This window comes from Propithecus coquereli, unplaced genomic scaffold (assembly GCF_000956105.1).
Source record: "Propithecus coquereli isolate 6110/MARCELLA unplaced genomic scaffold, Pcoq_1.0 Scaffold5, whole genome shotgun sequence".
Lineage (NCBI taxonomy): Eukaryota > Metazoa > Chordata > Mammalia > Primates > Indriidae > Propithecus > Propithecus coquereli.
Window position 1 is genome coordinate 15,157,276 of NW_012150840.1, and position 14,362 is coordinate 15,171,637.

General features: G+C 39.2%; 1 protein-coding gene across 1 annotated transcript in view; it reads right to left on the minus strand.

The window, feature by feature from the left end:
* The window catches only part of TMED10 (transmembrane emp24-like trafficking protein 10 (yeast)), a 34,130-nt gene that overhangs the window by 13,940 nt on the left and 5,828 nt on the right, over nt 1-14,362 (minus strand). The window lies entirely within an intron of this gene.

Below are 14,362 nucleotides of genomic sequence, written 5' to 3' on the forward strand. Positions count from 1 at the left end.
AAAACACATTTCTTCTATAAAACAAATTTGATGGGGCAGGGGGTAGGGGCGAAGAATGGAATCAGGACACCTGATAGAAGGACAGAAGGAAAAGAAGGCATGCACACAGAAGAAATCTGGGAGATCTATTTCGGCAAATTTCATGTTAATTTTGTCAACGGCTACATGGGGTGAGAACAAAACATGGGAGACAAACAAAATATTTCTCCTAAAAAAGATATTCTTGGCTTCCATAAAGTTATTCTTTTCTAGGTCCTTAGCTTTATTTCTTCAAATTTAAACTGCTCCATTTACTAGAGAATGGCCTACAAGCATAGATGAAGGGGTGTATGTTGGGATAAGTGAATGGTCACATACAAAACAAGGCAACAACATGGTAACTTAACATATTGGATCTCAGGCTTCTTTTCTAGAGCACGTGGCTGTCAGAAAGATGATGAAGACATATTTCATCATCTAAAACAAGAAGCTATTTTACAACATGGAACACAAAAGTAGTAGCTTTGTTATATTAAATTGGATGTTCTAATGCTATTTGTTAAAACAGAAGTCTTTTATAGGTGAAATTTTAAACAGGAAATTAAGTAGCATATATTTGTATTTATGTATTTAAAAGCACTTTATAATAGTAGTTATTTCTGAGGGGTGAAATTTCCTCTTTATACTTTATTTTCTTTCAACTTTCTACAAAGGCATGTTCATTTATGGTCAAAAATAATAATAAAGCTATTTCATTTTGGAAAAAAACCATAATAACTAAAGAAAAGTTATCACTACTAGATAAATTTGAAATGATGGGTTGGTAAAAAAGGTTTTATGGTACATCTTCTAAATCTCCTAATAACAGCAGTTAATATTAATTGTCTTTTGCCATCCGACATCTTTCATTAATTTGTTAAGCATTTAAGATATCTAGATCTGTGCTGTCACTGGGGATACAATGATGAGTAAGATAGTTCCTGTTTTCAAAAGCAGGGCTATGGCCAGGCGCGGTGGCTCATGCCTGTAATCCTAGCTCTCTGGGAGGCCGAGGCGGGCGGATTGTTTGAGCTCAGGAGTTTGAAACCAGCCTGAGCAACAGCGAGACCCCGTCTCTACTAAAAATAGAAAGAAATTAATCAGACAACTAAAAATATATAGAAAAAATTAGCCAGGCATGGTGGCGTATGCCTGTAGTCCCAGCTACCCGGGAGGCTGAGGCAGAAGGATTGTTTGAGCCCAGGAGTTTGAGGTTGCTGTGAGCAAGGCTGATGCCACGGCACTCTACCCCGGGCAACACAGTGAGACTCTGTCTCAAAAAAAAAAAAAAAGCAGGGTTATGAGTCTAAATGAGTGGAGGGATAAGAAATGAGACCCCTTCATTGTGGTTTTGATTAGCATTTCCCTAATGATTAGTGATATCAAGCACCTTTTCATATATGTTAGCCATTTGTCTAAGGTGATGGAATATGCTAATTAACTTGATTGCAGTCATCATTTCACAATGCGTATGTATATCAAAACATATTGTTTATCTTGAATATACAGAATTTTTGTCAATTATATTAATACCACAATAAAGCTAAAAAAAATGAGACAGCTTCACTGCAATGTGAAAAGCTTGCTACTAGAGGGTATGCACAGGTGCCATGGTATGGAGGGTCAAGGTGGGTGTACAGGAGGGAGTAACATATGAGCTGAGTCCTAAACGATAAATCTCAATCAAGGGGAAAATAGGGGTAAAAACATTCAGGGCAGAAGAAGTGAATATGGTGAATATGAAGGCCTGGAATCTAGAAAAAACATAAACAAAAACATGGCATCATCATAACACTAATAGCTAATATTTACTAAACACTTACTGTCAAGTACTGTACCACTGCTTCATATGCTGCCTTTTTTTTTTTTTTTTTTTTTTTTTGAGACAGAGCCTTGTTCTGTTGCCCAGGCTAGAGTGCAGTGGCACCAGCATAGCTCACAGCAACCTCAAACTCCTGGGCTCAAATAATCCTTCTGCCTCAGCCTCCCGAGTAACCAGGACTACAGGCACATACCACCATGCCCAGCTAATTTTTTTTATTTTTTGTAGAGATAGGGTCTCACTATGGTGCTCAGGCTGGTCTTGTACTCATGGCCTCAAGCGATACTCCTGCCTTGGTCACAAAAGTGCTGGAATTACAGGCGTGAGCCACTGAGCTTGGACTGTGTTTTAAATTTAATCCTCACTATAACGCTATAGGTAAGAATTATTTCCCCCATGTTCTACAGGAGGAAACTGAGGCACGGAGAGGTTAAGTGGCTGGAGAGGTACTGGCCAGATCATGTAGAACTAGAATACCAAGCTAATGAGTTTAAATTTCATTAGTACAAAGCGGAGAGGCAATAAAGAATTTGGAACTAGACAGTAATGTGATTCAATATACAATTTAGAAAGATGAATCTGAGATACTGTAAAGAAAGACAAACTAAAGAGGGACAACACTAGAGATACGGAGATGGGTCAGGACACTAATCCAGTACTCCAGTGGAGAAATGAAGAAGGCCTTCGGTTTAGTGAGAAGGGGACAGATTTGAGGGATCTTAAGGGGGTGGAATTTACAGGATAAGGTCAGAAAGTAAACGCCCACAAAGATTAAGTGAGAAACATATTGAGTCCGATGGACCAGCATAAATAATAGGGAGTGGTGGGCACTGTGGCAAATTAGAGAAGCCAGGAATGCCATGGCACTCCAGGCTTTCACATCACCCAATTTTTAAAGAGAAACTAGACATTTTAACTTTTATTTGAAATCTCCTAATTTTTAAATCTTCACAACCAATCTCAACATTTGAAAAACAATCTCAAGGCCAAATGAAACATGCCTATCGAATCTAGTTCTTCTGGGCCAACAATTTTAACCTCTGCATAAGCCCAAAAAAAGCTGACTAAAATCACAGAAAAACTGGGCAGTACTGAGGTCTCAGCTAAGATAATGAACCACAAATTTCTAGTGGTAACATCTAGCAGCCAGGATGCAGGAGCAAAGAAAAGGCACATGCATTAACGGGGTTCCACTCGGAGTGGTTTGAAAAAGGATTAAAGAATCATGTTATATACTTTATAATCTTCAAATCTCTCAACAGCCCCATGGAGATCAGGCTTATTAGCCCCATTTTACTGATGAGGAAACTTAGTAATTCGTCCATTATTACAATTAATAAGTTGTGTCATGTGGATTTGAGAAAGTCTAGAACTCGTGCTCTTTCCACATTCCATGTTGCCCCCTGGCAAAAGGAATGTCTGAAAGAAGTAAATGCACAGAAGCCAAGAAAGACTAACAGAATCTTTGGATTCTTTGGATCAGTGCAAATCAGAGAGCTGAGAGTCCTCTCAAGTGGGACACAGCAATGTTCAGTGTACATTCTCCACCTTAAAGAGACCAGCACATAACCACAAGGTAAAGACCTTGGAGTCAGCAATAGCCAAACAACCTGCAAGGGAAAATTTAGCCCTGAAGATTCCTAAAGGCCTCTTGTTCATGTGACACTTTTTCTGAATCATCAACTCAAAGGAAAAGCATAAAAAAGGATGACTTTAGAACCTTGGATATGCACATATTATAAGCCAAAAGGGTCTGGGAACTAATCAAATCTCAGTGTCACCACACTGTAGTCACCAGTATGGTGCCACTCTTCCTTCTTTCAGAATCAGTTTATACCACTCAGATACTCACTTCTCCATTCCCCAGTTCCTCAACAACAAAATGACAATTCTCAAGGGCAAAGAGGAAGTTCAAAAAGGTAGACAGCAGGAATAATAGATTTTCACATTCCAAGCTGCTCTAAAAACCCTAATTTGGATTTGCTCCAAGGAATAAAGTTATAGACAACATAACTTCTCTAAGGTAAATTTGGTTTAAAATAAGTTTCCAGATTTGCTGACTGCACTATTTAATTCTAAAGGGAGAACGTAAGAATTATAGGTTGCTAGAAGTGTTTAAATATAAGAGAAACTGGTAGAGGACAGCAGGAAATAATCATCAAGGCTACAGCACTGAACCTACGAGTCATCACAGATTTCATCATCTCCACACTAAGGCAAGGAAAGAGACTAGGTCACTGGTCTAGGACAAACAACTCAATTTAACAGGGCTTACAAGATTTGGCACACATTTGCCCAACCACCTTACTTCCTGGAAGAACAGATTATGATCTCTTTATTTTCTCCTAAGACATTAAAACTGTCCTTCAAAAAAAAGTTTTTTTTTAATTTAAGGAGAGGAGTCTCTTCACATCATAAAGGGGCTTAATGTAGGTAGTAACATTCTTATTAAGGCACTGGTAAAAATCTTTTGTTGAGTTACTTTGCAAAATGAATTAAGATGTCTGCCATGTTTTTCTGAAAGACTCCAGAAAAATCCACACCTCCAACGGGTACTCAGAAGGGGTAAATTATTGTTTAAATTGTCCTCTACCACGTTGTACTGAGGAATCCTGGAAGAACTATTTGCTTTGTCTCTTCTATGACATCTGAAAAATTATTAAAGATTCATTCTAGGCCAAAGACTCAAATGCATTTTAAGAGGCTGAAGGCAAAGGACCCACCACAGCAGCCTGCATCTTTTATCAGCATGAAATTTTCCTCCCAGAAACAGCGTGTGATGATGCTTCACAGTTACCTCGGAGCCTCCACAGTTCTATACTCCCTATAACCTTCAGATGACACAACTACACAAGGGTATTTATCTGGATATTTGGAAACCCAGGCACGCAGCCTGACACCTGAGCTTTTAGGTTGGGCTAGCTCACGTGGACTATAGGGCATTCTAAAAGATCCTTAGGTTTTTCTGAAAATCAGCAGATTTCCTATCTAGCTCCTATAATTTTGCAGTTATTTAGGAGCCAAGCCATTAGTCTTAAAGGAAAAAAAAAAATCACATCGCCTAACCCCAACATCATTACATAAACCAGCAGGTAGCTAAAATGAGGGAACAGGAAACTGGGCCAAGCTCAATGACTAACCAGAGCTGGCAAAGTCTAATAGGCTGAAATGATAGATTTCAATTTCCTTTACTTAAAATGTTCTGATTACAGATCACCTTAAAAGATCATTTGGTTTCTCAGGAATTGAGAGCTCACCCCCGTTAAATTCTACTAGAGAACCACCTTGGTAATATTCTAAATAACTGCTGGTTTTACTGTTAAGGGCTAAGCAAGCCCTTAAAGGATTCTTTTCTTCCCTTTTAAAAATAAAAATACTTACATTTACCATAAAGTTATTTAATGAAACAAAGGTAATATCAAGCTATAAAATTTGTCCATATGACATCAATGCATGGGAAGTAATAAAGATTTATTTCTAAATGACACCTTCTGAAGGAAAGCAAACCAAAGTTCACAACTTAAAAAGTAGGGGGAAAAAAGTGTTAATTGTACATGCAGAGTAGCTGATGTCAAGAATACGTGAATACTCACACTGAAACTGTCAAATAAGTGAGAAGACAGGTCACTGGGAAAATAAACTCACTTAGAATTGGATTTTCTTGGACCATTCTAGGCAGTGGCTGGAAATAGGTTCTTGAGTAGGTCCTGCTCCCGAAGCCTGCCCCCATTCCTTTACCAAACATTTAAGATAATACCCTGCCTACTTCAAAAGGGTCTCAAGTAGCTTAGGCCAATAAGCAATTAGGAATAAAACAGAATAGAGTTCACGTGAAGAAAGAAACATGTGTTATGAAGAACCTGAATTGAGTAAACAATATCCGCACAATAAATTTGCCTCTAAGTTTTCTGGAAGCCAAGATTAAAAGACCAAAAGAGAAACAAGTTGGGTTACACATCATTTATTTTCTAACGAAAGCTCACAAATTTATCTCAGGGACAATTTTCCTGGAACTAACCATGAACAATTTATCAGTAAGATCCTTGCAAAAGGACTGTGACCAGTATTAGACTCTTCATTTTCAACCACGGTCATGCTAAAGATACAATACAGTTAAAATGGGTGCTTTGGGTGACCCTCCCTAATGATGAATGGCCTGACCTAATGCAAAGGTGGGACCTGGTTCTCTGCCCTGCCCCACAACACTACTTTTCTCCCCGTAGTAGCCCACTCTTGCTGCTCACAGAATTCCAGCCTTACTCTCTAAAGTTGCAAGAAGGATGAGATTACTTTTGGCCACCTGCTGCTACCACAGTTGTGTTAAAAAACAAACAAACAAAAAAGCATCAGGAAAAGATGTCTTAAAAATATTACTATTCACCCAGATTGGTTTCTAATACCCTTCGTCCAATAAAAGGAACCAGGGCTCCTTGGAGAAGTGGTTGATCCTAGGACTTAGGCAGCAACTGTATAAAATGAGCCCAGAGCATCTTGCAGTGTCAGAAAGTAAGGAAGCGCTCAAAAACAAGAACCAAAAAAACACAAGAATGGTGGTTTGTCAAAGAGACATAGGAGCCAACCAAAAGAGCATGCAATAGCCAAAGCTGAAACAATTTGAACAACAAAATAAAGTAGTATTGGATTATAATCCAAAATATACAATAAATATTCATGAATCCATACTGATATAAATGATTGAATACATAAATGGGGAGAAGAGACAAATCTCCTGTGTAGAAGGCTCTCAAATAATTTATATAGACAATGCATACCCAAGGAGGTGATGCGTAACTCCTCACTCCTGAAGTGTGGAATGCATAAAGTGACTTCCTTCTAAAGAACACAGTATAGGAAGGGGGGAAAAAGTAACTTTGTTAAGTGGAGAAACCTGGCAGACATTCAGCCAGATGATCAAGGGTAGTATCAACAGTGATATACCACGCTGATATGATGTGATGAAATGACACTTTACCTCTGTGGTCTTTCTCCCCAAAACCCATAACCCGTCTTATCATGAGAAAAACATCAGATAAATCCCAGTAAAGGGGCATGCTACAAAATACTCAAAACTTTCAAGGTCATCAAAAACAAGGAAGGTCTGAAAAACTGTCACAAACTAGAGGAGCCCAAATAGACATGACTAAATATAACGTATGGGATGGGATGGGATCCTGGAGCAGAAGAAAGGACATTAGGTAAAAAAAAACCTATGGAAATATGAATAAAGTATGGACTTCGGTTAGTTTATAATAATGTATCAATACTGGTTCATTCATAGTGACAAATGTACGGTGGTAATATGTTAAGGATGGGCGAACTGGGTGTGGGGTATATGGGATCTATACCATTTTGATTATTTTTCTGTAAATTTCAAACTGTTCTAAAATAAAAAGTTTATTTTAAAAAAATACTATCCAGAAGGATGAAGTCAAACACATATACAGAAGCCAATGTGGTGGGATGTGCCTGGAGTCCCAGCTATTTGGGAGGCTGAGGGCAGGAGGATCCTTTGAGCCCAGGAGTTCAAGGCCAGCCTGGGCAACATAGTGAGACCCTTCTCTTAAAAAAAACACCTGACCTCGTGTAATGGGTCAGTCAAAACTTGGTTTCATGCACAAGCTTATTTAAAATACTGTATAAAATTACCTTCAGGCTATTTGTATAAGGAATATATGAAACATAAATGAATTTCGTATTTAGACTTGGGTCTTAGCCCCAAGATATTACATTATATATTTGCAAATATTCCAAAATCTGAAAAAATCTGAAACCCAAAACACTTCTGGCCCAAACACTTCAGATAAGGGATATTCAAACTGTACGTGTACACACATACAAAACTCACACACCTCTACATTCCCAAGAAATTTACTCTACCCAGAGCCAATAAGTATTTTCACATATTTTTTATGAGGTATATGAAAATAGTTCATTTGGACAAATCTATACCTACTCATGTAAAATGACATAGGATCCACGGGGTAGGTGGCTAGTCTGTGTCTTCCTACTGGCACAGGTCACACACAGCTTTCATTTGTTGAGTCAGCTCCATGCCCCATCAGTGTAAGAATATATTCCCCTTGATTCATTTTTAAAAAACAAAAACCAAAAATCAAAAACAAATTTTCTGGGAACGGCAGAGGTTAACCATGAAACATAAAAGAATTTCGTGTTTAGACTTGGGTCTCATCCCCAAGCTATCTCATCATATATTGTGGCTTTGGTACAGCTGGTGAAAATCTAAAGATGTAATTTCCTTCAAGTAGGCTCCTACCTGTACTCTACCTTCTTCAGGTTTATGAGCAGTCTGTGATTTAAAACTGAGTATACAATGTGTACATACTGTTTGAAGAATAACCACCTTGTAGCTCCTAACTCAGGAATTTAGAAATATCAAGTCCCTTGTAAAAGCCCTATATATTGAACAGAAATGAACTAAAACAGAAATAGCTAGCCTTTTCTCTCTTTGAGAGACAGTACAGCATAGTAATTAAGACGCAAGGTTCTAGAGTCAGACTCTGGTCTGTGCTCAAATCACAGTTATGCCACTTAGTAGCTGTAAAGCCTTGATCATATTCCTTAACCTTTCTGTGCCTCATTTGTAAAACAAGTACAACAGTTGTACATACTTCTTAGGTTATTGTGAGGATTAAATGTAACTCAGGTAAAGTGCTTTGAAAATTGTCTATCACATAGCAAATACTCAATAAATGTTACTATTGTTGTTACTGTTAACATCATTGTTTTTATGTTTGCTGGTGATAACTCAGAACTCTGTAAATATAGGCAGTCCCCAGCTATGAACAACCCAACTTAAGGCATTCCATATTTACAAATGAGCCTCCAAGGCTCACCATAAGGCTAATTTATAATTAAATCAATAATTTGGGAACAGTTTCTTCCACGCATGTAAACAAACCCGTGTGGCAGAAGCGGTTTGTTGGCGCGGCATCTTTACGCTGGCGGCTAGTCTCATAGATACAGAAGCAGCCGATACAAACACAACAACACGAAGAAGCAGAAAATCCAGACAAAAAAGCTGATGACAAAAGAATTAGCTGGGGCCAGGCGCGGTGGCTCACGCCTGTAATCCTGGCACTCTGGGAGGCCAAGGCGGGCGGATTGTTTGAGTTCAGGAGTTCGAGACCAGCCTGAGCAAGAACGAGATCCCGTCTCTACTAAAAAAATAGAAAGAAATTAGCCAAACAACTAAAAATATATATATATATATAAATTAGCCGGGCATGGTAGCGTATGCCTGTAGTCCCAGCTACTCAGGAGGCTGAGGCAGAAGGATCGCTCGAGCCCAGGAGTTGGAGGTTGCTGTGAGCTAGGCTGACGCCATGGCACTCTGGCCCGGGCAAGAGAGTGAGACTCTGTCTCAAAAAAAAAAAAAAAAAAGAATTAGCTGAAGCCTTTTGTCTCACTGAAGCAGGATCTGCTAAGCGTGAGGAGCAAGATTCTAACATTGAGTGGTTTACAAAGTTTTACTGTGTAGTCAGTGAGAACAACAGCTGCTACAAAGCCATTTATGATGAAAAAAAGAAAAAGCCTGTGCAAACAACCCTAAATATCTTTTTTAAGAAACTGATTTCAGTGGTAAGGTCCTCTCCTCCAGCAACAGATCAAATCCTGATTCTCCAGCACCCACTCCATCCTCTCCAGCACCATCATCTCCATCATATTCCAATTAATGTTAACCTACCTTCTCGCCTCAAAAATTCCCCTTCCAGTAAGCAAGACACTGATACCACATTAGGTGTTAACCTTTAATATTCTTTTTTGAAACTCCTGCTATCTCCTATCTAAACTTTTTGTATGAGTTTATTTTTATGTTGTTTGTTTGAACTAAAAGGAAAAGCACAATAGTTTCTGTAACTTATTATTACAGTATAGAGGTAGTATTATTATTGCAGTAGTACATTTTATTACCAAATCCGAGCTAGTATTGTTATTATTATTATTACCGTATATGTACTGTTCATCAGGGATCCAAGTTACATACAAATCCAACCTAAAGACATTCTCAAGAATACGTCTCATCAGTAATCCAGGGACTGCCTGTATTTAGGTCACTAACCATACTTCCAATCTAACAGTACTAACAGATGGTAAACTAGATGAAGTATGCTATGTTGACTAAACCCAGGGATGATTAGGGCCTGAATGGTTACTGCATGGAAACAGAGAAAAGGACACATAGGTACACTCTCAAGAAAGCAGCAGCAAGATTTAGAAACTGAAAAGATAAAATAAAATGCCTAACAGAGTAAGTATTCAATCCTTTTAGCTGGTAAAAAGGGATAGTAAGGAATCAAAGATGATGCCAGCATTCCTACCTGTGGTTTTTAACCTGATAAGGAATAAACTACACGAAGGATCCAACATTAGGGGTATGGAGAGAGGGGGAAGAAAGGACTGTGGTTGCATATATAATGATTGGGGTTTGTGGGTCTCTACGCTTCATTTGGTAAGTGTTCACAAGTGAACTTGAGCCAATAGTTATTTTCTCCTAAGATATAAAAAAGCAGAAAGAACACCAATGCATTAAAGATGCTGTAGTTTTAGACTAGAAAAATAGTACCAGAAACACTTTCAAAAAAGCTACAAGTCACCATTGTTATCTCTTTAAAAAGAAGAACATGGACAACTCTGATGGCTTAGAAGCTTAATGGGCATAATAAAATCAATTTACCCTGATCTTATAAACAAGAGCAAGTATCAAGTCTATCAACTGCATTCCTGAAATCAAAGGATCACATCTAGATTTTACCCAGAATAAAGTAAAACACAGAAAGGCCACGAGCAGCATTTAGCAACACTAACTTCTTTCAAATTTCCAACACAATTCAGTGATGGTATAGCACAGTACAGAAGTATTGTTTAAGCCAAAATATGATCAAGGAAGCGAGGAGCCTTTTTGTAGAAGTGTTGAAACCAGAAATAGAAAATTTCCAGGCATTGGCATGATAATGGATAGATGCTCTCTTCCTGCTTCTATCAGCATTTGCCACATGAACTTAACATAGGCAATACGTCATGCTTGTCTTGGGGGAGGAAGGGGGGAGGGAAGAAAGAAGGGGAATGAGAACGAAAGATGGGCGGCTGCCTTAACAATACTACTGCGGGGGTGAAGCCAGATCAAATGTTTTTTTTCATACTGTTCCAAAGTTATTTACGGTAAAACCTCCAATGTGACCCTTTTAGGCACAAACAAAGCCTTGTTCTTTTTTAACAACTAGTCCCTTGATTTCCCACACTTTATGTTGAACAATGAGATTGGGGGCACAGGATAAAGCAGATGACATCAACTTTCCTCAAGTCGGAGGCTTGTTTGGGAACCCAAATTCTGGTCTGTGGCCAGCTGGCTGATTTCACAGAGGGCCCTACTGTCCGGGCTGCCAGGCTGCGTATGCATACGGGGGCAATGGCTCAGGATCAACCACCAGTCAGCAATCCACCATTCACACAAGAAACAGCATAGAAGTCATTGCGCCCCACTAGGTTACCTTTAAATATTTGTTCCACTTTCCTAAAAACTAGCCTGTCTTCCAAAGCCATCATAAAGACATGGTGTGGCAATTTCAAACTCTAAGTAGCTCCCTTCTCTAGATCAGTTCAAAACAGAGGAGACTGTAGAAAATTGCTTATTGAATAAGTGACATATCTCAACTTCCATGGAGAAGGAAACACAAGGTCAAGTTTTAATTAAAAGCTAGAAATTTTGTATATAATACAAAAAGAATCTAGATTTATGCTTTTAAAAGCTAATATACTAGACCGGGCATGGTGGCTCACACCTGTAATCTTAGCATTCTGGGAGGCCGAGGCAGGAGGATCGCTTGAGGTCAGGAGTTTGAGACCAGCCTGAGCAAGAGTGAGACCCCATCTCTACCAAAAATTAAGGAAATTAGATGAGCAACTAAAAATATAAAAAATTAGCCAGGCATGGTGGTTCACGCCTGTAGTCCTAGCTACTGGGGAGGCTGAGGCAGGAAGATCGCTTGAGCCCAGGGGTTTAAGGTTGCTGTGAGCTAGGCTAATCCCACAGCACTCTAGCCCAGGCGACAGAGCGAGACTCTGTCTCAAAAATAAATAAATAAATAAAAGCTAATATACCGATTAGCCTCTTGTACTGAACCATCTACTTATTGACCTGTTGCTAACCCAGTGGACATCAGTCACACTAAATACTAATTGAAAGGGCCATATTTTTCCCAATAGAAAAAGATCAGCCCATAGGATAGTTATTGATAAAAAGGATGGTTACGTTTGAGGAATGAGCAACAAGCATCCAATTCATTCTCCTTTCCAGCACAGAACAGCCCTCAGTACAGATACCATTAATAAAAAGCTGAAATATAATCACTCCAAATAAAATAATCTGAACACTATAGCATATATAGTATATTTTCATACAGCTTTTGGTGAAGGGGAAAAAAAGTTATAAGCCAATGGTTTTCCAACTGCCAAGTTGCTTCCTCATAAATTTTAGGCTTAACGTTTGGTAGGACTACATGACTCAAGGCTGAACTCTTCAAATGATCTAACTAGCTGGGAAAGATTGAGACCATAACTAGGTTTATCCAAATTTTAGAAAATCTCATTTAGCAAAATGAATTGTTAATTAGCATTAGCACTCTTGAAAAATGACAACAGGCCGGGGCGCGGTGGCTCACGCCTGTAATCCTAGCTCTCTGGGAGGCCGAGGCGGGCGGATTGTTTGAGCTCAGGAGTTCGAGACCAGCCTGAGCAAGAGCGAGACCCCGTCTCTACTAAAAATAGAAAGAAATCAATTGGACAGCTAAAAATATATAGAAAAAATTAGCCGGGCATGGTGGCCCGTGCCTGCAGTCCCGGCTACCCGGGAGGCTGAGGCAGGAGGATGGCTTGAGGAGTTTGAGGTTGCTGTGAGCTAGGCTGATGCTGCGGCACTCTAGCCCGGGAAACAGAGTGACACTCTGTCTTAAAAAAAAAAAAGGAAAAATGACAACAAAAAAAAGTTAGACCAATTAGATTATTTGGAAAAACCTGAAAAGGTGTTTATAATTGACTTAAATTATTACCATCGGGCTTTTCTTTCCTTTCTGGTGATCATTATGACAACTCCTCACAATTGTTTTTTCCCTTTCTGTAATCTATTTCCAAAGTATAAATTACCCTTAGGCAACAACTCCTCTTAACCCCTAAAATTAAATCATACCCCAATCTGCCCTAATAAACGGTACTGAATCTTATTAAACTATTATGGTATCATCTAGTCTTAATGAAAGTGTGGTTTTCAATTCAAAATCAAGAAAGCTAAAATTTTGAGTCCCTATCACAGGCTTTTATTATGGCCCTGAAATAATGGGGAAACTTCCATATTCTCTATGAATGATGAGTTGATACTTCCTGCTTCAATTTTGTGCAGCAAAGTCTTTATATTTGATACTATTTAGGCTGATTTAGCCTCATTTTGTGAAATGAGTAGAGAAGAGGGGTATGGGATAGACTCAACTGGAAATCTCAACACAAAATGCATCTCAATATAGGCCTAAAGCAGGTATCTTTGCAGCAGAGGCCCATCTATCATTTCAATCCATCTCTCTCTGTTCAGAGAGGCCTCCCCTGACCACTCAAATACTCTTAACCTTATCAATCACCCTCTACCCCCGACTGCCTGATCTTTCCTTAAAGGACTTATCACTACCTGAATTTGCGTTTTTTTAACTTGTTTTTTGTTTTTGTTCCCCATGAGAGCTCATGGACTTTGTCCCCTGTTCATCCCATAACCCCAGCCAGGGAGGGCACATACTAAATATTTGATAAGTATTTGTTGAATGAATGGAAGAATCACACACAAAATACTCAGAATTCCTCTCATAAATATTCCATATCTGGTTATTTCAATGACAGATAGGGCAAGAGGCTCAGATCAGCATTTTTTTTTTTTTTTTGAGACATGATCTTGCTCCCTCGCCCTGTCTAGAGTGTAGCAGCGCCATTATAGCTCACTGCAACCCCAAACTCCTGGGCTCGAGCAATCCTCCTGCCTCAGCCTCCTGAGTAGCTGGGACTACAGGTGCACGACACTACATCTAGCTAATATTTCTACTTTTTGTAGAGATGGGGGGGGGGTGTCTCACTTTGGCTCAGGCTGGTCTTGAACTCCTGACATCAAGCAATCCTCCTATAGCACTAGGATTACAGGTGTGAACCAACACACCTGGCAGCAATTCAATTTTAATTCGACAGAGAGGAAAGAAAGGAGTACTAACATCTGGAGAACACCACAATGCACCCTGTGCAATAAAGAACACACCCATCTCAATCAGTCCTTCTAACAATTCTATGAGCTCTATCATCTCCACCTTATAGGTAAAGGACCAGAGGAGAAAGGTTAAATAAGTCCTCCAAGACCATACACCCTTTATTTATTTATTTATTTTTTTTTTTTTGAGACAGAGTCTCACTCTTTTGCCTGGGCTAGAGTGAGTGCCGTAGCGTCAGCCTAGCTCACAGCAACCTCAAACTCCTGGG